Raw genomic sequence first — 26,808 nt, forward strand, 5'->3', positions numbered from 1 at the left:
TCAGGGTAATTTTGAAAGACATGAATTTAGTACCATTGTATTGCCTGTAAGGTGACTGTTACTGTATATTGTCTGTGTTCCTTTCTTTGCTGAGAGGACCCCTTTCAATATATCTTGTAGGGCTGGTTTCGTGTTTGCAAATTCCTTTAGTTTTTGTTTGTCCTGTAAGCTTTTTATCTTCTATTTTCAATGACAGCCTAGCTGGATATAGTATTCTTGGCTGCATATTTTTCTCATTTAGTGCTCTGAATATATCCTGCCAGTCTTTTCTGGCCTGCCAGGTCTCTGTGGATGGGTATGTTGCCAGTCTAATGTTTCTACCATTGTAGGTTACAGATCTCTTCTCCTGAGCTGCTTTCAGGATTTTCTCTTTGTCTCTGAGACTCGTAAGTTTTACTATTAGCTGTCGGGGTGTTGACCTATTTTTATTGATTTTGAGAGGGGTTCTCTGTGGCTCCTGGATTTTGATGTCTGTTTCCTTCACAAATTAGGGAAATTCTCTGCTATAATTTGCTCCAATATACCTTCTGCCCCTCTCTCTCTTTCTTTTTCTTCTGGGATCCCAATTATTTTAATGTTGTTTCATCTTATGGTATCACTTATCTCTCAAATTCTGCCCTCATGACCCAGTAGTTGTTTATCTCTGTTTTTCTCAGCTCGTTTATTTTCCATCATTTAGTCTTCTATATCACTAATTCTCTCTTCTGCCTCATTTATCCTAGCAGTTAGAGCCTCCATTTTTTATTGCACCTCATTAATAGCCTTTTTGATTTCGACTTGGTTAGATTTTAGTTCTTTTATTTCTCCAGAAAGGGTTTCTCTAATAACTTCCATGCTTTTTTCAAGCCCAGCTCTTATCTTTAAAATCATCATTCTGAACTCTAGTTCCAACATTGTACTTATGTCCGTATTGATTAGGTCCCTGGCAGTCGGTACTGCCTCTTGTTCTTTTTGCTGAGGTGATTTTTTTCTGTCTTGTCATTTTGTCCAGAGGAGAATAGACGAATTTGAGAACAAAATGCTAACAGGGTAAAACGTCCCCAGAAAATATACACTAAACACTCAGAAAAGACTGGGGGAAAAAAAAGGGAAAGAAAGAAAAAAGAAAAAGATAAAAACAAACAAAAAAACAGAATATGATCAAATATGGTCAGGCTGGTGCATGGATCAGTGCCACACACTACATTTTGGGCGTATTTTGTTCTGTTAGAAGAAAATGCCTCTCAAAATTTTAAAAAGATATATATATATATACCAAAATAAGGGTAACTACTATGAAGGGAGAGAATATGACTCTAAAAATGAAAAATAAAAAATATTTTTTAAAAAAGGGATTGAGGGGCGCCTGGGTGGCTCAGTCGTTAAGCGTCTGCCTTTGGCTCAGGTCATGATCCCAGGGTCCTGGGATCGAGTCCCACATCGGGCTCCCTGCTCGGCAGGAAGCCTGCTTCTCCCTCTCCCACTCCCCTGCTTGTGTTCCTGCTCTCGCTGTCTCTCTCTCTGTCAAATAAATAAATAAAATCTTTAAAAAAAAAAAAAAGGGATTGATAAGATGTTGGTTGAAAAAGGGAAAAAGAAAAATTCAAAACAAAAAAAAAGACAGTTAAAAAAAATTAACTTTGAAAGACTAAAGAATCATGGGAAAAAAGCCATGAATTCTATGTGCGGTATTCCCTTAGCGCTGGAGTTCTGCCGTTCTCATTGGTAAACTTGGTCTTGGCTGGCTGTTCTTGCTGATCTTCTGGGGGAGGGGCCTGTTGCCGTGGATCTCAAATGTCTTTGCCAGAGGCGGAAGTGCCGTGCCTTTGCTGTGTCCGAGCTAAGTAATCTGCTCGTGTTTGCTCTCAGGAGCTTTTGTTCCCTGCAAGCTTTCTGTACAGCTTTGGAGGACGAGAATGAAAATGGCGGCCTCCCAATCTCCACCGCAGAGGAGGAGCTGAGAACTCAGGGCCCCACTCCTCAGTGCGCCCCCAGAGAAAAGCTGTCAGTCACTCCTGTATCCCTGGTCTCTGGCTGCTCTCCGTGCCCACCTGGCCTGTGACCGTGCATTTCTATCTCTGGCACCTGACCCCATGTGGAGTCTCCAAACCCAGCAGATCCCTGCAGTGCGCTCTGCGCCGCTTCTCCCAGGGGTGGAAGGGGAGTCTCCCCCGATCTGCCAATTGTTGGGTCCCTGCTTGAAGAGCAGTGGCCCGACTGTGCCTCGGATCATGGTTTATGGCAACCCTGAGTAGAGAGCCCACTCCTCGGTTCCATCTCTGCAGCCGGCTTCCCTGCTCTGATACCTGGGAGCTCTGCTGCCCTCAGGCACCCCCAGTCTTTCTGTGACCCCAAGGGTCCTGAGACCACACTGTCCCTGAGAGGGTTCCATCTCCCACTTAGCCACTGGAGTGACATCCCTCAGTGGAGCAGACTTCTAAAAGTTCCGATTTTGTGCTCCACTGCTCTATCACTTGCCGGTAGCCAGATGATGGAAATGCCCCCTCCCCGCCGCGGTCTATCTTCCCGTATATCACCTCAGATTCACTTCTCCACACTTCCTACCTTCCAGAAAGTGGTCGCTTTTCTGTTCAGAGAGTTGCTGCTATTTTTTTCTTTGATCTCCTGTTGATTTCGTAGGTGTTTAAAATGTTTTGATCCCTATCCAGCTGAATTCCTGGGACCAGTCTAAATCCAGGTCTCCTACTCCTCTGCCATCTTGCTCCTCCTCTTTTCTACTTTACGTATAATACGTATTTTGTGGGGAGGTAATTTAAAGCTATGTAAATATTCAATTTCTTATCAAAGTTTTAATTTATCTGTTTATCTAAGTATATCTGTTTGGACTCATGGTTTTTAGTTTTATTTATCTTGATGCTCAAATTGTTTTCTATTTGATCAGTGGGAATCCCTCCAAGCTTGCTTCTGAGTCCTTTTGACAGATTTCCATCATTCTTGGAGCATTTCCTTTCCCTGGCACAAAGAGATATTCCAGGCTCATCTCGTACTTTCCCTCCTCAGTACTAGAATCAGCTAATTATCCAAGGAGTCAAGATCTGAGTGCAAAGTATGTTTATTGCTATTGGCCTGTGGCTGCTCCCAGTTCTTCCCAGTAGACAGGACTAGGGAACACACGTTTATGTCTATTTATTTCTACATTTATCTACATATATTAAAACCCGTAAGTTCACATCAAAGCCTCCAGTTCTAATCCAATACCACAGGGCTTATTTTAGTGCCCCTCCCCTTTGAATATTTGTAACTCTCTTCTCTGAAAGTAAGAATCCTGGCTCTTGATCCTTAATATATTTAATTTTTGATCAGTCCCCCTATATAAAGCCAATTTCTCATCACTGTCGTTACCCCTTGTCCTACACGAATGCCCTCCTCAACCCTCTCCAATATTCTGTGCTGGGCCTCTCCTCCACATAGATGCCTCCTTCTCTTGTTTGGGCTCTGAGCTGTCATACCCCATTCCTCACTGTGCTCTGGCTCTGACTCTCACAGGGAGCTCCCTTCCATGGACCCCCCCCCTTCCCCATGTCAGGCCGACACATGGGTTGATATCCCTTTGCTGCTTGGGCACCGACACCTTACTTCAGTTCTTCTATACCCCACCCTGTCTCACTGCCAGGACACATGTTGACTCTGGTCTGCCTCTCCTGGGTGCTTCAGGACTAGATTGTTCAGGAAGAGAAAGGTAGGGCAAGAAAGGGAAAGGAAAAAGGAATGGGAGAGGAAGGGAGGCTGTGGCCCTCCCTCCTCTTTTTAAAATAAAGACAGTTGTGAGAGACAGGATGGGAAATAAGCCTCCCCAATCAATTTTAAGAAAAAGTACATATGAGGGGCACCTGGGTGGCTCAGTTGGTTAAGTGTCTGCCTACTGCTCAGGTAGCAATCCTGGGGTCCTGGATCGAGCCCTGAGTCAGGCTCTCTGCTCAGCGGGGAGCCTGCTTCTCCCTCTTCCTCTGCCTGCCTCTCTGCCTACTTGTGCTCGCTGTCTCTTTCTCTCTGTCAAATAAATAAATAAAATCTTAAAAAAAAAAAAAAGAAAGAGTACATATGAGATTTGAGGGTATGGACATTCATTTTGTTACCATTACCCCTATCCAAATATTTTGAAGAGCCTTTTTATACCCTCGGATGTATATACACTCCAGTTTGAAGACCATTGATGTAGGGGTCACAGATTAAATGAAAGAGAAATGCCTAAGAAGACACTTCCTACCTCAGAATCCTGGCAAACAGGCCTCCAGAGCTTTTAATGACCATAATTCCTTTACCTTAACCTCTAGTGTTCTATTCCCCTTTTCCTCCTTCTGTCTTCTTTCATCCCTCTTCCTGTCAAGAAGCAAGCTCTCTCCTTCCACATCTCCTCCGTGCAGTAGAATCTTTCATGTGACACTGACTCAGGCCCTTTCTTCAAACTTCCTCTTCCTCCAACTTTGGGATGGACCCCCTTTATGGGTGGGGCTGCAGAAGAGACTTACTTTACCTCTGCTGTGGGGTTAGGTGTCATGGCCTATGGTATCTCTGATTAGAGCTCAGGGCTGGGAGCTCTGAGGGGGTCTGGGTTAGAAGAAGGATGTCAAGAGGTGCTGAAAGGAGAGGAACTTTGGGAGAATGAGGTATTTTCTGATGGGCTATGGGCTTGGGCTGGGACTATATATGTGCCATATCTAGGGTGGAAACAAGTCCTATGTTTCACAAAATGATATTACTAGATAACCTTTTTTATCGTCACTATTTTAGAATGTGGAGCTGAAAACCAAAGAAGGAACTTGGCAAAGATCGTGAAAATAAAAGAGCATGTAATTAGACATATTTCCTATAAATTTATGATTAACAACCTCAGGTGAACCTGAAACACTGTCTGGCAGTCATACCAGGTTCCTGGAATGTGCTCCTTTACCCATTTTCCATAATGGCTTTTCATACTTTTTTCTCTTTCCTCAAGCCTCTTTCCTCACTCTGCTTGTCTTCTCAGCTGCCTCCTTGTTTCATTGACCAAAAGAAGCCATTGGTTGGGGACTTCTTCATCTTCTGTGCATCAGATCTACGTATCTATACCCACTCTCTCCAAAACAAAGCCCAACTATATCTGTCTCCAGTTTCCCCCTTTTTGTTGAAACAGAGAAAGCAGTCTTCTATTTCCATGCCCTAGCCCTTCCTATCATTTTGCAGACTCACAAATTGTGTGTTAAATTTCTGCTTGAACTATCTATAGATGTTTCTATTTCAAACAGTATTTTATGCTGACTGATACACTGAAGTCCAGTTTTCTAGATTTTTAAGTGGGTATAATAATAATATCTAAAATATTTGGGAAAGATGGGTCCTTGCCTGGGTCCCACACTTCAGAGGCATCACATATCACAAACACATACAAAAATGCATTTATTAAAAATCATGTAGACAGCACTGTCACTTGGTCATTGGTGCTTGTACTCTCAAACATCTGCTTTCATAATTAACACCATTTAGGCCCCAGGGAAATACACCTTCATATTTTTGTCTTGTATCCTGAAAACAAAAGACAACTACATCTAAATATAGTAAAAATTTGTGGTTGAATTGTGGGTTGTTTGTTTTATTTGGTGCCAATTTTAAGTATAGTTTTATTTAAAACATTGTCTTTTCCACAATATAGTACTGTAAGTGTAATGTTATTTCCTTTCTCTGCACACATATTCCATATTTAAGTATCAAGAATGTCCAGTTATTTACTATAGCAGCTCAACTTTAAATTTTTTTGTTTTTTAAGATTTTTTATTTATTTTTTTGAGAGAGAGAGAATGAGAGACAGAGAGCATGAGAGGGAGGAGGGTCAGAGGGAGAAGCAGACTCCCCGCTGAGCAGGGAGCCTGATGCGGGACTCGATCCCTGGACTCCAGGATCATGACCTGAGCCGAAGGCAGTCGCTTAACCAACTGAGCCACCCAGGCGCCCTATAGCTGCTCAACTTTAAAACTGTCGTAGAGGGGCACCTGGGTGGCTCAGTCGTTAAGCATCTGCCTTCGGCTCAGGTCATGATCCCAGGGTCCCAGGATCGAGTCCCACATTGGGCTCCCTGCTCAGCGGGAAGCCTGCTTCTCCCTCTCCCACTCCCCCTGCTTGTGTTCCTGCTCTCGCTATCTCTCTCTCTGTCAAATAAATAAATAAAATCTTAAATAAAACCAAAAACTGTCATGGAATTTACTACAAATTTGAGTCCCTTGATGTTCTGTGTGGAACAAAGCTACACCTATGCTCAGGTTGGCTTAATCAATCTCTTCATCGGTGGGCCCAGAAGAAGCACCACCAGATTGGGGAGCTCTACCATGAGGGGAGCCCTCAGGCATTCCTCCTGGCACACCTCCTGCACTCTGTTGCCTTTTGGTAATGGTGGAGTTGTAGATGAATTTCTCCAGCTCTTTCTGCTGATATTCACATTCTTCCTGCTCTGCAGTCTGCTTAATTTGCATTTAATTTCTTCTTCTTTTCCTAGTTTCTTAAAGTGGAAGTTTAGATGATTGATTTAGATTTTCCTTGTTTTCTTTTTTTAATTCTTTAATTAAAAAAATTTTTTTAGATCTTTCTTATTTTCTAATAAATGCATTCAATGCTATAAATTTCCTTGTAGCACTGGTTTTGCTGCATCCTAAAAATTTTGGAAGATTATGTTTTCATGTTCAGTTCAAAATATTCTTTAATTTCTCCTGAGGTTTCTTCTTTGGCCTATGTGTTATTTAGAAATGCATTGTTTAATCTCCAGGCATTTAGGGATTTTCCAGCTCTCTTTCTGTTATTGATTTCTAGTTTAATTCCATTGTAGTCTGAGAGAAGACATTATATGATTTCTTTTGTAAATTTGTGAAGGTGTGTGCTTCATGGCCCAGAATGTGGCCTATTTAGGTGAATGCTCCATGTGAACTTGAGAAGAATGCACATTCTGCTGTTGTTGGATGAAGTAATCTATAGATGTTCATTATATTCAATTGATGGTGTTAAGTTTAACTATGTCTTTACTGCTTTTCTGCCTGCTGGATCTGGGGTGTTGAAGTCTCAAGCTTAATAATGAATTTATCCACTTCTTGCAGTTCTATCAGTTTTTGCCTCGTGTATTTTGACACAGTGTCTTGGGCCATCAGAATGTAGGTGATGTGTGGATTTTTTTGTGTGTGACTGCGGACGCCTTTCAGCGCCACTTTCTTGGCCTTCAAAACCTTTGCTCTGGCTTCGGCTTTAGGCGGGCTTCCTTCTCTAGCTTCAGTGCCATCTGAAAAGGCTCCATCCATTTACTTTTAATCTATATGTGCTTTATATTTAAAGTGGGCTTCCTGTAGACAAAATAAAGTTGGGTCTTATTTTTTAATCCATTTTGACAACCTCTGTCTTTAAATTGATGCATTTAGACCATTGTCGTTCAAAGTGATTATTGATATAGTTGGATTATCTACCATATTTATTGCTGTTTTCTATTTATTGCCCTTAATCTTTGTTCCCTTTTTTTTTTTTTGTGGTCTGCTCTTTTTCTGCCTTTTTGTGTGTGTTTTTTTTTTAAGTATCTTTATTTAGTCATTCAAGACACAGAGATAGAGAGAGAGAGAGAGAGAGAGCATGAGCAGGGGGAGAAGCAGACTCCCTGCTGAGCAGGAAGCCTGATGTAGGGCTCGATCCCAGGATCCTGGGATCATGACCTGAGCCGAAGTATTTTATATAATTCCATTTTTTTCTCTTTTCTTAGCTTATCAGAGTTTGCAATATACATTTACAACTAATCCAAGTCTGTTTTCAAATACTATACTGCTTTATGTGTAGCATAAATGCCTTATAATAAACAAATTAATCCTAACCTCTCCTTCCTGTCCCTTGTATCATTGCTGACATTCATTTCATTTGTACATAAGCATATACATATATATACGCACATAACATATACATAGCATACATATCGAATGCATTATTGCTATTATTTTTTGAACAAGCTGTTGTTGTTAGATCAGTTAAGAATAAGAAAAATAAAAATTTAAAAACAAAAAGAAAAATAAAAGTTGTGTTTTTTTTTTTTACCTTTACTTATTCCTTCTCCTTTGCTCTTCCTTTATGTAGATCCAAGTTTCTGACCTATGTTATTTTCTTTCTCCTAAAGAATTTCTTTTAACATTTTTTTTGCAGGGTAGATCTACTGGCAAAAAATTCCCTCAATGATTCTTTGTGTGGGGAAGTCTTTATTTCTCCTTCACTTGAAGGATAAGTTTATAGGGTACAGAATTTTAGGTTGGTGTTTTTTTTCTTAAGCATTTTAAATATTTCCCTCTACCGTCTTCTTGCTTTCATGGTTTGTGAGAAGTTGGATGTATTTTTACGTTTGCTTCCCTATAGGTAAGGGGTTTTTCCCCCCACCCCTGAGGCTTCTTGTGGGTTTTTTTCTTTATCTTTGATTTTCTGTAGCTTGAAAATGATATCCCAAAGTGAGTTTTTGGTTTGTTTTGGCATTTATCCTGCTTGCTGTTCCCTGATCTTCCTGGATCTGTGATTTGGTGTCTAATATTCATTTGGGAGAAATTTTCAGTCAGTATTGTTTCAAACATTTCTTCTGTTCCTTTTTCTTCTCCTTCTGGTATTTTCAATACTTGTGTTATACCTTTGGTAATTGTCCCACAGTTCTTAGATATTCTGTTATGTTTTTTCTCAGTCTTTTTTCTCTTTGTCACTTAGTTTTGGTTGTTTCTATTGAGATATTCTCAAACTTAGAGACTCTTCCCTTGGCCTGCCCAGTCTACTGCAAGGATGAAAAAGCATCCTTTATTTATTACAGTGTTTTGGATCTCTAGCATTTTTGTTTGTTTGTTTTTAGAATTTCCATTTCTCTGCGTATATCACACATCTGTTCTTACATGCTATCTACTTTATTATTAGATCTTTTAACATATTAATCATAGTTAAATTCCTGGTCTGATAATTCCAATATCCCTGCCATATATGAATCTGGTTCTGATACTTGCTCTGTCTCTTCAAACTGTTTTTGCCTTTTAGTATGCCTTGTAATTTTTCTTGATAGTTGAACATTATATACTGAGTAAAAGGAACTAAATAGGACTTTAGTAATGAGGTGGTGAAGTGTGGCAGGAGGGGAAGCATTTTATAGACCTATGATTAGGGCTCAGTCTTTTTGGGGACAATGAACTTCACAAGTGCTTCTCGGTTTCTTTTTTTTTTTTTTCTCCTCCCCTCAAGAGGGACAAGATGGTTCATGTGAGCTGGAGTTGGATATTTCCTTCTCCAGATAGGTCAGGCTCTGGTTAGTTTTTCCTGAGGGCAGGCCTTGTTCAGAACAGAATGCTCTGGAATATTTCAAGGTGGTTCTTTTTCTGCTGCCCCTGCTAGAAGCACAAGGGGATTTTTTCCTTCATTATTTACTGTGAGAACTGGTAGACCTCCAGGAACTAAAACATACAAAATTTGGAGGAATCCCATGATGACAGGGTCCCCCTGAAGTTTTTATCTATCAGGCTTTTCTACACTGACCCCAGCATTTTGCAATTACAGTTCAGGTTATCTTACCCCAGCACTGGTCCCATGGATGTTTCTGCTCCAGTAAGTGTGATTCTCTGTCTTTGCCTGTCCTTCCAGTTTTGGGGGTTTGCCCTGTGACCTTATTTCTCTTATGGATCTAAAAAGAGTTGTTGATTTTTCAGATTTTTCAGCTTTTTACTTATTTGAATGGGGTAGCAACTTCTTATAGCTAGGACCCAGAAATCTCTTAGCTTTCTATTTATAGCTCTTGGTGAAATTATTTGGTTTCTAAAACAATAAATCTAATCATTTCCCCAAATGATGTATTTTAAATATGTGAAGGAAGCTATTATGTTGTTTCTAATTTTCCTTGGGCTAACATCTTCCTTTCCTTGCCTCACATTCCCTTTTTTCTCTTTCCTTATCTTCCTTTTCCTCCTCTCTTTCTTTTATTCCCTTGTCAAATAGTTATTAAATCTCTACCTGTCACACTTCCTGTTAGACACTGTGGATAACTTCTTTCCTTTCCTCAGAAATATTATGGACTTGTAGGAAAAAAGAAAAGCACATAAGATTTTATTCATTAAAATGAATAGAAGAATTAATAAATGTTCTGAATCCTATAGAAGCATACTTCCTCCTGTGCTTTGATTTTGATCACCATTGCTTTCCCAGTCATTTTCCTTTAGATAAGCTGTAACATAGTAACATTCTCCTTAACTTGTAGTCTGGCTGTAGTCAAATCTGTGCAGATTCAGAAAATTCTCTTATCTCCGTCTTTAAGCTAAATATCTTTTGAATAGTTTAATGTTTGCTTATGTAGGAATAAGTCATGACTGGGACAGTGTGTTTCAATGACTGATGCCACATGTAAAAGTTGGACTGGTCTAATATGTATTTTCTAATGAATATTTATTTCACTGCTAAATGTCAAAATGTAATAGTCCTCACAATCCACACAGGATGGCATAGCCATTTTGGAGTCTGGAGATCTTTAATGGAAGGTGAATGAAACTTTGTTTATTCTGATGCAGGTGTAGACCCTAATAACTATCAGGGCTCACAATGACCAAGGTCCATTCTAGAATTTGTTAAAATAGGCAGCAGTTTTATTATGAATCCAGAATTTCATGGTGTGGAGAGCCCATGATTTATATTGGTTGACTGTGACTCATTAGTGGTAGATGAATGAAGAATAAAACAATACTATTTACTGGATCACCATAGTTACTATTTAAAATGAATACATGCACAGATTTGTTTTTTTTCAACTTCAGGATATTCTCAAGGTGGTTTTGAATTGCCTAATGCAGAATCCTAAAAAATTAAATCGATGGCTTAGAATTCAAATGAAAAAGTAGGTTTCAGAAAGAGAGCATATAACTTCTCAAAAAAGAAGTTTTGCCTTTTCTATACAGCTTTGCAACTGAAAATCTGTGTTTGGATTCCAGTGACCCTGAACAATAAGGGTGGAAGTGGGCCTTTATTTATTTCACATTGCCTTTCAGATTTCTCTTTAAATTCCCTGTGATGAGTGATTGTCGTTTTTGACGGTCAAATGATGCTTAACGATGAAAACCAGAAAAGGCCTTCACTAGGGTAGTGAAGCCTGTAACATACCCAGGAGCAGATTCTATATAAAGATTTGAAACATGAAGGATAGGGAAGCATGTTGAGAAGAATTCCCAGCTCACAGCAGCTTAGTGGAGAAAAGCTAAGATCACAGTATGGTTAATCTATCTGCCAAAGCACAGTGGCTTTTGCTTCTTGCACCTGAGAATTATTGGAAACTATAACATTCCAGCATATGTTAGTAGACATTCTCTCTCACCATGCCAGGAAGTTATATAACTCAGAAAAAGAAGTTGAAAAGAAAATTCTTTGGAGCACTTATGCGTACTTCCGAAAATCTCAGACCTAAAAGAGGGACTACTGAGTCAGATGTCAAAGCACGATACTTAAATCAAATATATAACTCTAAGGTGTAGCGTGAGGAGAAACAATTGGATTCCTCCCAGAGAAAGTTCTTATTCCTGAAAGAGAGCAGAAAAACTGAAAAGAATGGTTCTTGGTCCTTTGAATGTTCCAAGAATGAAGGAGAAAACTTGATCTTAAAATACTTTAAACATTTTAAACAAACAAACAAACAACACTTCTTGTGATATATTGCAGAGTCTCCTCATATTTCCTTCTCAAAATGAGATCATTCTTTTGTACCATTTAAGAGCTCAAGACACACTTTGCGATGGTGCATAAAAAGCACCTCTATCTCAAGCCTGCATTCTGAGCTTTTATGTCTCATTGCCTGTCACAAGGAAGCTTCCTGGACATTTTAAACTTTTTAAAAACGTCAATTCAATAAAAATGAAGATTTTCCTTTTAGGTCACCATTTCTTCTGGCAGACTGAGTCTAAAATGCACTTTATTTCCCTTTAATTTAACAGCTCCAGCAGCTTTTCCAGTTAAATCGACTGTTCATTATTGAGCCCCATTTATGAAGGGGCTGTGCAGTGCAGTTTAATGAATCCTTGGCACAAAGCTCCCTTTCAGGACTGGGAAAGAATAGGGGCTGTTCAGGCCCTGTAGGGCTGTATGTCAAAGCCAGCCCATAATGCCTGTCAGCCAAGGGCAGAAATTCCCACTGATATAAGAATGTGCAAGAAATCAACTTTCACCACCGACGAGCAGATTAAGACACGATCAGGAAATGAGACTGTAGGTTTAGAACAGTGACACCTGTTTGAACAGAGGGATTTTCCCATCCCTTGATCACTGTGTGCCTGGAGTGGGGGCTGGTAGAAGCAGCAAACAGCCGAGGCCTCAAAGCCTTCCAGGGTCTTCTGAGAAGGGAAGGAAAGACCAAAAGACCATTGCGGGTGGGGGCACCTTTGGGCTAGGTCTTGTGCTAAGTACTTTCACCTTCTTTCTTCTACTTTAATCCTCATAAGAAGCCTATGAAGATTATTTACATGTAGGAGGAGAGGAAACTAAGGCTCATGGGGATTTCATTTCTGGTTCAAGGCTATACTGCTAATTAGCCACTAAATGGCAATGAGGAGATGGAACGGAGGCCTGTCTGGCTCCCGAGTGTCTGTCTTTTCTAGTGCTCTGAAGTGAGGCTCATCAGTAGATTTGGTCCTTTAGAAATATTGAAGTTCTAGTCACTAGGAAGAGTTAAAAATTTTTAATTTCATGGGATATACATTGATTGCCTACTAGGTGCCAGGCATATGTGGTATACATTGGGATTACAGGCATTTGAGCCACGGCATGATGGTATGAAGAGTGGGAGTTATGGGCTTTCTAGAGTGCTAGACAGGCCTGGGTTTGAATCCTAGCGCTGATGATACATAACGTGCATACCTTTCAGACCTGGGAAACCTTGGGAAACTCCCTCTCACTAAGCCTTGGCTGTGCCGCTCTTTCCCCAGCCTTCACCCCAGCCACACAGTGGTCAAGGGATGGTGGTTCTGGTGACTCTGGTATTGCCAACTACTGTCCTAAGGGTAACACAGTCCAGATGATTTCTACAGAAAGGAATCCTTTGTGTAGATACCATGAGATCCCCTAATTATCAAAATGGCTGTGTGGATTGTTTTTGTCTGTTTGTTACTATATGTAGGCTCCACAACCAGCATGGAGCCCAACACAGGGCTTGATCCCACCACCCTGAGATTGAGACCTGAGGTGAGATCAAGAGTCAGACACTTAACCCACTGAGCACCCAGACACCCCATGTGGATTGGTTTTCTTTCAGCATCATGGAGCAGATCAAGCCTGATGAAGTATAATTTTTAAAAAGGTAAAATCATGACTCTCAGGCAAATATAAATGAACCACATGTAAAAGAGTCTATTTAACTCATGAATTAGCAAAGAAACCATTAAGATGTTATGATTGGTTCAAAGAACATTTCAAAAGCCAGGTATATACTATTGCAATATTATGGTATGTTTACTGGTTACATAAAAACTGAGCTATAAATCTTTGTGGTTCCATGAATAGAAATTATTTGCATATCTACTAGGCAAAACTCTACCAGGTAATAAGTAATTTTACTAAATCTGGAATCTTCAACTATTGGCAAATGGTGAGAAAAATTAAATTCATTACCCTAGACAATCTCTGGGGGGTCTTTGTGCCTGCATAACATTGAAAGAATGCAGGACTCACTTTTTAGCCTCATTTCTAAGTTTTTCATAACTTTTCTGATAAGCCTTATATTTTATAGACAAGTAAATTTGGACCCACCTAGAGAGAGGAAATGAAATGATTTTCCCACATCATAGGGAGTCATTGGCAAAGCCAGAACTAAAACCCAGGTCTCCTCTCTCCCTAAAAGTGTTGTCCCACTTTACTGTTGTGGAACCACATAGCAACTCTGTCTCCTCCACTAGAGACCAGAGAAAGAGAGGACTCGCACTTTCCTGATTTCGAAGAGTGAAGAGGCATGTGTTTTCTAGGGCAGCTTTTAAATTGAGATCATTTAAATATAGGAACAAGAAATAAATACTAACTGATCCATTTTACTAAGATACAAAATTAAGAAGTTTATTTTGGGGTTTACCTCTTACTAGCAGCACAGAGGTAGTTTGGTTCCTCAGATAGGGATCCCTGGAAACAGATCTTGAAGTGGAGTTGTGTGCTGAAGGTTGATTGAGGGAGACTCTCTTCCCCATCCCTAGGGAAGAGAGGAAGTCAAGATTGGGCAGAAGCTGACCTGCTCTCAGCTTGACTCAAATTGAAGCAAGGTGGTGGGAGGGGCGGGGTCTGGCGTTTGTAACCCTGCATCAGCCAATCATTGGTTTCTGGTGCACTTGGGGAAGGATATGACCTTGGGCAAGGCAGTTTCCCTCAGCTGTGGGCAATGCTTGGTGAGAGCTCTAGCTGCCAGCCATTAGCAGACAGTAAAGTCAGCAGCTGGGGAATGGGTTCATCAGCTCCCAGAGGCGATCTGGGCAGAGGATCATGATTTCCAGTATGTCTGATTTCTGTTACAAGGTTACCTGTAATAAAGAGATTTCGACTCAATGGCCACAACTGATGGATTAGTAGTGTCAGGAGTACTATGCTGAGAAATTTCTAAGCTCATCTGGGCTGTGTGGAAAGAATGTGAGGATTGATTAGTGATGTCTGTAGGAGAGTGATTCACGATGCCATGATTCTGCTTGGATTTAATGTTGGAATAGGGTAGGGTGACAACACCATGCAGTTTTCCTAGGACCATCCTGGTTTATGTGTGTGCTTCCAGTGTAATTATTAATAAGTAATGTTACCTTTAATTCTCAAAATGTACTCCCTTGGAAAATTAATGTTATGGTCATCCTAAGAAAGAAGTTTTCAATCTTGCCATTCCTGCCTCTCTCTTCTGAAAAGTGCTCCCTTCTCTCTGGACCCTATTTGGGACAAATAGCCTACTATCCTCAGTGCATTTAGACTTTCAAAGACTGGCAGAGAGGGTTTTCTGTAGGAACTTCTGCTTTTGCTTAGCAACACAAAACTCTCCTGAGGCATAGGTGCAAACATCCTAGCAACCTTCTAGAATAGGCAAAGAGTTGGTGGAGGATGGAGATATGAGGCAAAGTACAGGGAGAATAAAACAAATTACAACCACAGAAAATTATTCTGCTACATGGTAAAGCAGAACTTTGTAGATATAGCTACCATCTGGCCCAGCTAAAGGCATGTTGACCCTGCATTTAAAATCAGAGATTATTTTTCTTTAAAAAATTTTTTTTTAAAAATTTATTTATTTAGGATGCTTGGGCGGCTCAGTTGGTTAAGCGTCTGCCTTTGACTCAGGTCATGATCCCAGGGTCCTGGGATCGAGTGCCACATTGGGCTCCTTGCTCAGCGGGGAGCCGCTGCCTGCCACTCCCCCTGCTTGCAAGCTCTCTTTCCCTGACAAATAAATAAATAAAATCTTTTTTTAAAAAGAGACGGAGAGACAGAGAGCATGTACAGAGGGGCAGGGGAGGAGGCAGAGGGCTAGGGAGAGAGAATCTCAAGCAGACTGTACTTAGTGCAGAGCCTGATGCAGGGCTTGATCTCAGGACCCTGAGATTACAGCCTGAGCGGAAACCAAGAGTCAGATGCTTAACAACTGCCCCACCCAGGTGCCCCTAAAATCAAAGATTCTTAAGTCTGAAAGGGAATGTAGAGATCATCTGTTCATTTTATAGCTGAGAGATAGGCCAAGGTTACACTCTAAGTACTTGTAAAGCTGGGATCAGGACACTGGTTCCTTAAATCTCCCAGTCTAGAGCTTCTTCCACTGGACCAGCTTCTGTTCACCAAGGAGAAATTAGCAGAGTCTGTAGCAGTGACAACAACATGAAGGAGGCAGCAATTTGGCCTTGGATAAAAGAGAAAAATTGCTCTCAGACCTGGGATGACTTGGCAGAGGGGCTGGCAAGAAAATTGCTATACACAAGAGCATGGGCATTATTTTTCCTCTGTAAACAGAGCATGGCATCAGTTTGGGGGCCAAAGTCTTCTCTGGTGCCAGGAAAGTGACAAGTGATAAAAACTGCTACCATGGACAAGGCAGTGTGCCACATGCCATGGAACACAAAGATAAATAAGCTCCTCTGCTCAGAAATCTCCAGTGGTTCTCTCAGTTTTCATAAAATCAAGTCTAAGCTCCTATTCATAGCGTTTGAGGTACCCTTTCTGATCTTATCTCCCTCTACTCCCTGCCTCACACCCTATATTCCAGCTGCATGGTACTACCACAATTACCCTGATGCTACCCTGCAGTTTTATACCTCCATGTCCTGTCCCATGAGGACTTTTCTAGGATGCCCTTCCCCGCCGCCTTCTTAAAGAATTATAGTTACCAAAACTCCTTATCCTTTTTGGCACAACTCAATGGCATCTTCTTTATGAAGCCTTCTTCCCCTTCTGTGCTCCAGTAACAATCTGCTTGTGCCTCTGTTCAAGCACTGTCCTAAGGACAGAAGGCATGTCTATGGCATTTCTCCATGCCGAGAGCATGGTGGACCTAGGATACTGCAGGTGCTCAGCAAATGTCTGCTGAATGAATAAACTGACATGACAGTCAGACTCAGATAAGTCGTTGGGAATATGTCTGTTTTCTTAGGACCAGGACTTAATTATGTATCTTTTGGTGCGTAGGATGGTGCCTAGCATATAGTAGGCCCCAAAAGATATTTCTTAAGTGACAGAGATAGTCAAGTACACAAATAGCTGATTCACGGCAGACTGGGCATGGGGACAGTGGATTTAGATTTGAAGGTAGATGCTGTCCGTACCAGCTCTTTGACTATCGGCAAGTTGCCTAAACTCTGTGACTTTAGGTGCCTTCAGTAAAATGGGGATGACATTAACTATCTGAAAGGGCTATTGTGAGGATTAAATGAACACTGAAGGTCCCCAGTATGCTTCAGATGTACAGTGGATGCTCAATAAATGCTTGTGAGTGAATGAATGAATGAAGAAAGAAGTGCCATCAAAGAGATTGAGGTTAAGTATCAGGAAAGCAGGAGGGAAGGAGATAGAGCAGCCTGAGTTGGTGGTAACAAAGACCTGGGAGGGCTTTTTGAGAAAGGTTAACATTTGAAAGCAGAATAGGATTCTCAGAAAGTGCAATGGAATTCGTGATACCCTAATTCTGCCACAGAGAAATATAATCTGGTATGTTTTTGGCCACCCCAAATGATACGCCTGACAAAAGTCACTTTAATAATGATGGGGAAAGACCAAACATAGTTTAGTAAAAGAAGCCTTAAGCAGGGGAGTCTGAATTCAGGTTCTCTTTTCATAAAAGTGATTTTGAGGGGTTGGGGGAGGGAGATTGAAAGGTAGGTGTGGAATCCTAAGACTTGAAATCTCCCCTGTAATTCATTTCCTCCTTGATGCTGTCAGGACATGCTTTCCGGAAAGAACAGGCAGGTTTAATGCAATTATGTTGTGTTGGCCCTCCCCAGCTTGGCCATGTGCTAGGCAACTCCAGCTGGCCTCACACAAGAGAAAACAAACTTCAGCTGCCCCTTAGGCCATTGTTTTAGCACTGCGCAGAGAAGTGTTCCAGCGGCTGATCCGAGCTGCTTAAGCTGTTTAATTGAATGAATTCAGCCTCATATAATAGGATCTAGGTCTTTAAGCATTTCTGTCTGGCATACCGGATATTGGGCTGAGGGCTGCTCAAGTTACCCAGGCTTGCTGAGACACTGAGTGTCTCTGGTGTCTGCCCTTGTCACATTCTGGTGTAAACCTCGGTGGGCTCAGAGCAGCCTTATGCTGTGTCCTGATGGATATTGCTCCACACTGATCCAACTGAAGTCTCTAAGAGAGGTACGCACAATCAGGTATTTGAATGAAGTCTGAACAAAAGAAGATTCCACATGCAGGGACTTGTGTAATTTTTCCCATTTTCTTCTTAATGGGAACTGAGCACACATGCATGCCACCATTTCTTTTAAGATATAATTCATATGCCACAAAAATTCACCCTTTTAAAGTGTATGATTTAGTGGTTTTTAGTATATTAACAAAGCTATGCAACCATCACCACTATCTAATTCCAGAACATTTTCATCATCCCCAAAAGAAAACCAATTTTAGGTAAATGAAATAAAGTTTTAAAAAATTAATCCTAGATTATAGCAAGAAACACAGCTTTAAAAAGTAATAAAAAGGTTGGGGGGATGGAGTAACTGGGTGATGGACAATAAGGAGAAGGTGATGTAATGAGCACTGGGTGTTATATAAGACAGATGAATCACTGACCTCTACCTCTGAAACTAATAATACATTATGTTAATTTAAAGAAAAGTAATGATGAACTCATATGCAGACTTTCACCGAAGTGATTATATCCAGATCAATAACAGATTGCTTCAGCTATAGGTCAGATTCTATAATTAGGTAATTTTGCTTATTCTGTATAGAAATTCTGACTCCCAATTATAGCTTGTTGGGAATAACAGCAAATGTTTGTTGGTTCTGTTAGACAGTTCTGGATATTTGGATCAAACAAGGCATCTTATCCATTATATACCCATCAGCCATCCTTTCCCCTTCTTCCCTGCAGACAGAACATTGATCTGTTTGGGTGTTGGGCAGAGATCCCTCCATCTCAGTAAGTGTAGATGCCAAGGCAGCTCCGGGGGTAGATTATAATTGGACTAAACAAAGCAAGGTAGTATCTTTTTCCTTGGTCATTGAGTAGCGTGAGGGTAAGCATGTAATCTAGTTTTGGCTAATGAGATGTTTTTCTGGGAAGGGCTTCCCTTTATGTATAAAATCATAAGGCCTCCTGAGGAAAAGGCCCTTTGACCTTTTGGAATAGTGGTGTGATGTTTGGAAGTGAATCAGCTGTCTTGCACCCAAATAAGGATGACAACTAACACGTTAAGGAAGATGGAGCAGAAAAATAAGTCTGGGATCATGGTGGTTAACAACAGCTGAACCAATGCCATAATTTGCTCACATTAGGATCTCTTTCTCTTCTCTATCTATCTATCTATCTATCTATCTATCTATCTATCTATCTATCTATCTATCATCATCTACCTACCTACCTACCTATCTGGTTTTCTATGACTATCAGCCCAATTGTAAAGACCTAGAAATTATAAAGAGATTTTTAACTCAACATCCCATCAGATGTTAATTTTACAAGCATAACATACCTGAATATTTTAATTTGGGAATTAATGGTGCATGGACTTCCGATTCTAATTTTAGCTGCATTTGGTTCTAGAAAGTACTTTTTAATACTCCATTGCAGTATGTTGATATAGTTTTGAAATATTTCTCAATAATATGCCTTTAGTTTCTTTCTTGGGTAAGTGAAGAAAATCATCACCTAAAAGGAAAAAATCAGGCTGCTTTAAACCACAGTTCTATTCCTAAATATCCTGTTACCTTATCCTCAACATAAAATAGTCTTGATATCTCAGCTGGAAATTACTGATTAGGCCTGGCTATTCAGGATACTGAATATGTTACTAAGATAAGGCACTTGAGAAATATCCTTGACATTGTTACAAATTAACATTATAGTGTCATAATTTCTATTTGGAATAAAGTAATTGTGAACTAAATGAAAAAGCTCTTGTAGAATTACTTTTTAAATTTAGATTTTAATGTGTTATTAAAATAGGTATGTGCATGGCTTTTAAGGAAAAAAGTATTACGGTTTTCTTCTGCATTATCCCTATTTCTGACTCTCACTTTAAACATTTTTTTAAAAGATTTTATTTATTTATTTGAGAGGGAGAGAGAGAGAGAGAGCGAGCACGAGCAGGGTGATGGGCAGAGGAAGAAGCAGGCTCTCTGCTGAGCAGGGAGCCCAATGCGGGGCTCCACCCCGTGACTCCAGGATCATTACCTGAGCTGAAGGTAGATGTTTAACCGATTGAGCCACCCAGGCGCCCTCTCACTTTAAACACTTAAAAACTATTTCTTCTTTCTATTTTTACCTACATATTTCATAATAATCTTATGTGACAAACATGGAGACGCACTGCCCAGATCCCTCTTCAAGAAAGGACTCATTGCCTAGCTGATGCCAATATGGCAAGTGGTAGTGTTCAGGTGTTAGCTTGCTCAGGCTTCCTCCTCTTCCAAGCTGAGATCACACTCTCATGGAGGTGACCCCTTCAGAAGATGACTGCACAAAGCAGTGACGCAAAGGCCTAGCTACTTCTGCCTAGTGTAGTGCTCCTTTAATGTGTCACCTTAGCTGCAGACATCTCCTGCAGGCTTGCAGAGACTTGTGTCAGATCCACTGAACTGTCTGAGGCCCTCTCTGCTGGACTTGGCTTCCTCTTTCCTTTCAGAGGTCTCAGGTCTGCATTGGAGTCTGAAGGCTCTCCTTGTCCAGTTCTGCTTTCTCTTCCTTTTATCTTTTGTGTTACCCCTCAAAAGGCTGCCTCCCCTGAAACTGTTGCTTATAGAACAGTTAGACCTTTTCCACCAGTGGGGTGCTGTCCCTCTAACTTTTCCCAGTCCTCCCCATGTAGCTCCAGCACAAGGTTGGGTTAAATTCATATTCAATGATTATTCTATTATTATGTAAGTATTCTTCACAGTTCATTTATATTTTACTGAAATTTCTTGTGCAGTTTTTTGTTTTACCTGAAGTTAATAACTGCCTTATTTGGGGGGGGCGGGGACTTAGTTTTCTATGTACATTTCACTAATTCTTCCCTAAACACATTAACAGAAGGATAACACCTTCTTAGAGAATTTAGAATGCTTTCGATTGCAAGTAGCATCATGCCCAACTAAGAGTAGCCTAAACAAGAGGTTTATTATCTCACTCTTTTTCTTTTAATTTAATTAATTAATTAATTAATTTTATTTGAGAGAGAGAGAGCACAGAGGGAGAGAGAGAGGAAGAAGCAGACTCCCCGCTGAGAGGAGAGCCCCATGCGAGGCTTAATCCCAGGACCCTGAGATCATGACCTGAACCAAAGGCAGGTGCTTAACCAACTGAGCCACCCAGGCACCCCTATTATCTCACTCTTAAAGAAGTCTTAAAAAAAAAAAAAAAAGGGCGTCTGCCCTGTACAAAAAATAAAAATGGTGCCTGGGTGGCTCAGTCAGTTAAGCGTCTGGCTTCAGCTCAGGTCATGATCCCAGGGTCCTGGGATCCAGTCCCGCATTGGGCTCCCTGCTCAGCGGGGAGCCTGCTTCTCCCACTTCCTCTCCCCCCGCCATGCTCACTCTTTCTCTTTCTCTCTCTCGCAAAAATAAATAAATAAAACCTTAAAGAAAAGAAGTCTGTAGATAGGGAGTTTGAGGGTTGGTTAATTCAGTGACATTATATAATGTCATTGAGGATCCTGGTGCTTTTCACATTTCTGGTCTGCCAGCCTCAGCATGTTGATTTTTCTTTTTTAGGCTTTCCCCCTCATGGTTATAAGATGCCTGCCATAGCTCCAAGTATCACTTATAAATGAACAAAGGCACGAAGGGGAACATTTCTTCCTCTCTCTCTCTTTCCTTTTTCTCCTTTTATCTTTCTTTTTGATACATGGGAAAGGGGGGACTTTCTAGAATCCCAAGAGTAATTTCTCCTAATGTCTCATTGGCCAAGATTGGATCTCAAGCCATGCTGTAGTTAAAAGGGAGGTAACAATTGTCTGTCATATCCAGCTTCCACAGGAGTAGGTGGGCTCTGTCAGGTAAGAATAAGTGTGGGGTTGGGGCGCCTGGGTGGTTCAGTCATTAAGCGTCTGCCTTCAGCTTGGGTCATGATCCCGGGGTCCTGGGATCAAGCTCCGCATCGGGCTCTCTGCTCAGTGGGGAGCCTGCTTCTCCCTCTCCCACTCTGCCTGCTTGTGTTCCCTCTCTCACTGTCTCTCTCTGTCAAATAAATAAATAAAATCTTAAAAAAAAAAAAGAATAAGTGTGGGGTATTGAAAGCAGCGAGGATATCTGCCACCTCCCACCATCATGCTCAAATACCTAAGTATATCTATTACTTTCATTTATTTTTCTTGGAGACATCCCCTCCTCCAGGAATTCTCCATTCTCCTGTTTCAATTTGGATTGATTGTCATCACTCAGCCTGCTATATGGTTATTATTGTGATACTTCTCTTGGTCATCATCCAGGGAATTCTATTGATTCTATCTCATGATGGATCCCCTGTTTTCTGGATACTCTTTTCTTCTATTTTTTTTCATGAAGCACATTATTCAGTGGTTCCTTGAGAAAAGTTTCTTGAGAGACAATTTTATAAGGTATTATATGTCTGAATATGTTGCTATTCTACACTCACGCTTGAGTGATTACTAGGTTTGGTATAGAATTCTAAGTAGGAAATAATTTTCTGTAAGATTTTTAAGATCATTGCTCCATTGTTTTCCAAGTCCCAGTGTGGTTAATGAGAGGTCTGATCTTCTTCTTCTTCTTTTTTTTTTTAGAAAGAGAGAGAGAGAGAGTGCAAACGGTGGAGCAGGGAGGTGCAGAGGGAGAGGAGAGAGAATCTTAGCAGGCTTCACGGGCTCAGCGCAGAGCTCAGTGTGGGGCTGGATCTCACAACCACAAGATCATGACCTGAGCTGAAATGATGAAACCTTAACTGACTGAGCCACGCAGGTGCCCCTAGGTCTGATGTTATTCTGATTCCATTTTTGTTTTTATTTATTTTATTTTATTTATTTATTTTTAAAAGATTTTGTTTATTTATTTGACAGAGAGAGAGTGCACAAGCAGGGGGAGAGGCAGGTAGAGGGAGAGGGAGAAGCAAGTTCCCTGCTGAGCAGGGAGCCCAATGTAGGACTCGATCCCAGGAACTTGGGATCATAATCTGAGCTGAAGGCAGATGCTTAACTGACTGAGCCACCCAGGCACCATTTTTATTTTTTGTACGTGATGTTTATTTTTCCCTAGAGTCCTTTATTTCTTGATATTCTAAAAATTTATAATGTGCTTTGGTGTGCGTCTTTTTCTTCTCCATTTTGTCTTTTCTCTTTTCTGAAATTCCTCTAGGCTTAATGTTGAACATCTCTGACTTTTTTTTCTTACTAGGAGATTTCCTCAACTTTATCTTCCAATCCTTCTATTGAGTTTTAAAAATGTATTACCACAAATTTCTAAGAGCTCATCTTTATTTTTGATTCCCCTCCCTTTTTTGGTATCATCTAATTCTTGTTTCATGATTGCAATATTTTCTCTTGTATCTTTAATCTTATTTTATTTCTTTTAATTATAATTTATATGGAAGTTTTCCTTTGTTCTTTGCAATGTCAATTTCCTCTGGGATTATCATCCCCCAGGGTTTTTGTTTTGTTTGTCTCTGACATCCATGTTGAAGATGTTGCCAAGATATCTGATGAAACTTGGATGACTATTTTTTTTAATAGATTTTTTTTATTTATATATTTGACAGAGAGAGACACAGCGAGAGAGGGAACACAAGCAGGGGGAATGGGAGAGGGAAAAGTAGGCTTCCTGACGATGTGGGGCTCGATTCCAGGACCCTGGGATCATGACCTGAGCCGAAGGCAGACACTTAACGACTGAGCCACCCAGGCGCCCCTTGGATGACTATTTTTAAGAGTGGATAACTAAAAAGGTTACTGGAAATCCATCCAATTTTTTCTCATGTACTATAAACCCTTCAGAGAAGACTACTCCAATTTCCTGATTGAGGAGTAGATAACCTGCTGCAAAAATTCTAGAAACTGACTGATAATGTTGAGGGTCATTATTCATAATGTGGAAACTCATTTAATCCTCTGTTTTCAGGACGATATCTCATTGCTCACTCTCCATTGCACAAGGAATGCCCTAGACTGGAAACATTCTGGTTCTGATTCCATAGGAAATAAAAACGTTGTTTCCAAATCCAACTGGAAGAGAGGTTGTTTTGTGGCTGCATGAGATGGGGAAGAGATCTTAGAGCCTGTTTCTTACACAGGCTTTCAACCAATTCTCCTACGTTCAATCTCCCTCCTCACTCTTGCTTTCTCAAATACTGAAGCTTTCCTGGGTTCTGTGGCCCAAATCAGCTAGTTTCCAAATTTCTTCTTCCTTTTTCTTTTCTTTTGCAGTGTTTTATAAATTATTATACTCACAGATACATTTATGCCAGCGTATACATTTTGTATTCTCATTTGTCTTATTCACTATATATAATATATAATGTTTTTAATATTTTTCTCACTAATTTAGTACTGCAAAAACTGCTTTGAAGCTGTTGATCTACTTTCATAAATTTGAGATCCAGATGTGTACTATATTAATAACGAAGAGAATGAAAATGTAACCAACAAAAACTGTAATGTGTAAATTACATAAAAATGAAGTGAAAAGCACATCTATTAACTGATTGGTCACATAATTTAGCTGGAACAAACATATGCAGTCCTTGTAATACATGTGTAGTCACTAGGATGTGATTATAAAGAATAAATTGTGATTTCTATGAAAGTCATAATTTTTAATTTAAAAATTTATAGAGTATATGTGCACAAAATGGTTTCAGCTCTTTTTCCTTTGAAATCACTGGGGATCACCTGAGCAATCAATCTTTGATGACAAGCACGGGATGGAGGGCACAGTTTAGGAAACACTTAGTAGGGATCGTCTAGGGTAGGAGAATCTAATGTTGATTTTATGCATGTACTGCTACCCAGGTTTGGCAATATTCTGGAAAGCTCATAGCATTTTTTAAAAAATTGGACAAATAGAGATTAGTAGAATGCTTCCCCATTTGCAAAGTGCTTTCACATCCATGATCTCATTTGAAGTGGCAGGGCAGGGATTATCTTGCTCAAGAGATATTTCCAAGGTGTTCAGTTAGAATGAAGGCTTTCTGATTAGTTGCTTTGAAAGATTTATTGGAATGTGGGGCTATTCTTCTACAGTGAAGACTATTATTTAACAAATAGCCCACGAAACTTGTCCCATAACAAACCATCCCAAAACTTACTGGCTTAGACCCAAAATTTATTATTTCATACGGTTGTATCGGTTGGCAATGTGAATGGTTCTTTTGCAGGTCTTTCCTGGAACCTCTCACGTGACTTCAGTTATCTGATGACATAACTGGGTTTGGAGGGTGCAAAATGGCCTCACTGACATGTGTCGCAGTGCTGGCTGTCATCAGGGGTAACTTGATTCTCCTGGGATTGTTCATAGTGTGGGGTCTCAGTGTTCCAAGAGTATGAAAGTGGAACTGCCAAATCTCTTAAGTTGAAAGTTGCAAAGGCTGGAACTTGTGTACTGTTTCTAGCACAGATTTAAGGTGTGGAGAAATAAACTCCATGGGAAGAGTTCCAATGTCACATTGCAAAGGGGTTGGGAACCAGGGATCAGTGATTCACTGGGGCCATTCTTTTTTTTTTTTTTTTCCTTTTACTAAGTAGACTCCATGCTGGGCTTGGAGCCCAATATGGGGCTTGAACTCATGACCCTGAAATTGAGACCTGAGCTGAGATCAAGAGCCAGACACTTTTTTTTTTTTTGAAGATTTTATTTATTTATTTGACAGAGGAGGCACAGCGAGAGAGGGAACACAAGCAGGGGGAGTGGGAGAGGGAGAAGCAGGCTTCCCACTGAGCAGGGAGTCTGACTTGGGGCTTGATCCCAGGACCCTGAGATCATGACCTGAGCCGAAGGCAGACGCTTAATGACTGAGCCACCCAGGCACCCCAAGAGTCGGACACTTAACCATCCCATCCAGGCACCCCAGGGCCATTCTTATAATAATCAACCACAGATATTGTGTATGAAGATTGTTCACTCCATTTTACATTTCCCTCTTCATAAGAACTTTTGAAACAAATACCTGACTGGCTCTAGTATGGAGGATTCTTCTCTTTATCCTAAGCAATCCATAACTACACTGATATTATGAAAGGAGCACCAGACTAGTAGTTAGTAGATCTTGGTTTTTCATTGAAGCTATTCATTGTAGCACTGTTTGTAATATAAAAGACCTGGAAGAACCCCAACTAAGTTAATCATAAGAGCACTGGTTGAATAAACTGTGGTAGATTCACTCAGTGGAATATTACACAACTATAAAAGAAAATGAATGAAGATATATTATTGTTAAGTGAAAAAAAACAAGGTAGAGGAGGGGTGCCCAGGTGGCTCAGGGTTAAGTGTCTGCCTTTGGCTCAGGTCTTGATCCTGGAGTCCTGGGATCAAGCCCCGAGTTGGGCTCCCTGCTCAACGGGTGCCTGCTTTTCCCTCTCCTCCCTGCTTGTGCTCTCTCTCGCTATCTCTGTCACTAACTGTCTCTCTCTCAAATAAATAAGTAAATAAAATCTTAAAAAAAAAAACAAGGTAGAGGAAAGCATGTATAATAAAAATAAGATTATCTAACAAAGAATAAGACTGAACCCAAACAAAACAACAATGATTACTTATAGGAAGAGGGGAGAAAATAGGGTAGAGGGGCTACAATGGAAGCTAGCCCTTCCTGAATATGTCTTGTGGTGTAGTTGTAACTTTGAAATGTAAATTTTTAAAGATTATAAAACAAAATTAAAGATTTATAAAGCAATTTTATATAAAACAAAGTAAAACAAGTGAACCTACCTTTTTGTTGAATTGATGGCATAACCACATAGGATTTTTTTTAAAAGATTTTATTTATTTGTCAGAGAGAGAGCACAAGCAGGGGGAGCAGCAGGGGCAGAGGGAGAAGCAGGCTCCCCGCTGAGCAAGGAGCCTGATGTGGGACTCGATCCCAGGACCCTGGGATCCTGACCTGAGCTGAAGGCAGCCGCTTAACCCACATAGGATTTTTGAAGTGAATTTAAAACGTAGTAATTGGACTGTTCCTCACTAGTGGGATGTTTGGAGGATAAAAGGATGGCAGAAAAAAAAAAAAAAAGA

The 26,808-nt window shown here is 40.5% G+C and overlaps 1 protein-coding gene across 1 annotated transcript in view; it reads left to right on the top strand.

Moving 5' to 3' along the window:
- PRCP (prolylcarboxypeptidase) overlaps positions 1–26,808 on the top strand; it is a 148,640-nt gene that overhangs the window by 120,879 nt on the left and 953 nt on the right. The window lies entirely within an intron of this gene.

Source organism: Mirounga angustirostris, unplaced genomic scaffold, assembly GCF_029215605.1.
Source record: "Mirounga angustirostris isolate CCGP_5_RB_7025 unplaced genomic scaffold, mMirAng1.0.hap1 SCAF_13, whole genome shotgun sequence".
NCBI lineage: Eukaryota > Metazoa > Chordata > Mammalia > Carnivora > Phocidae > Mirounga > Mirounga angustirostris.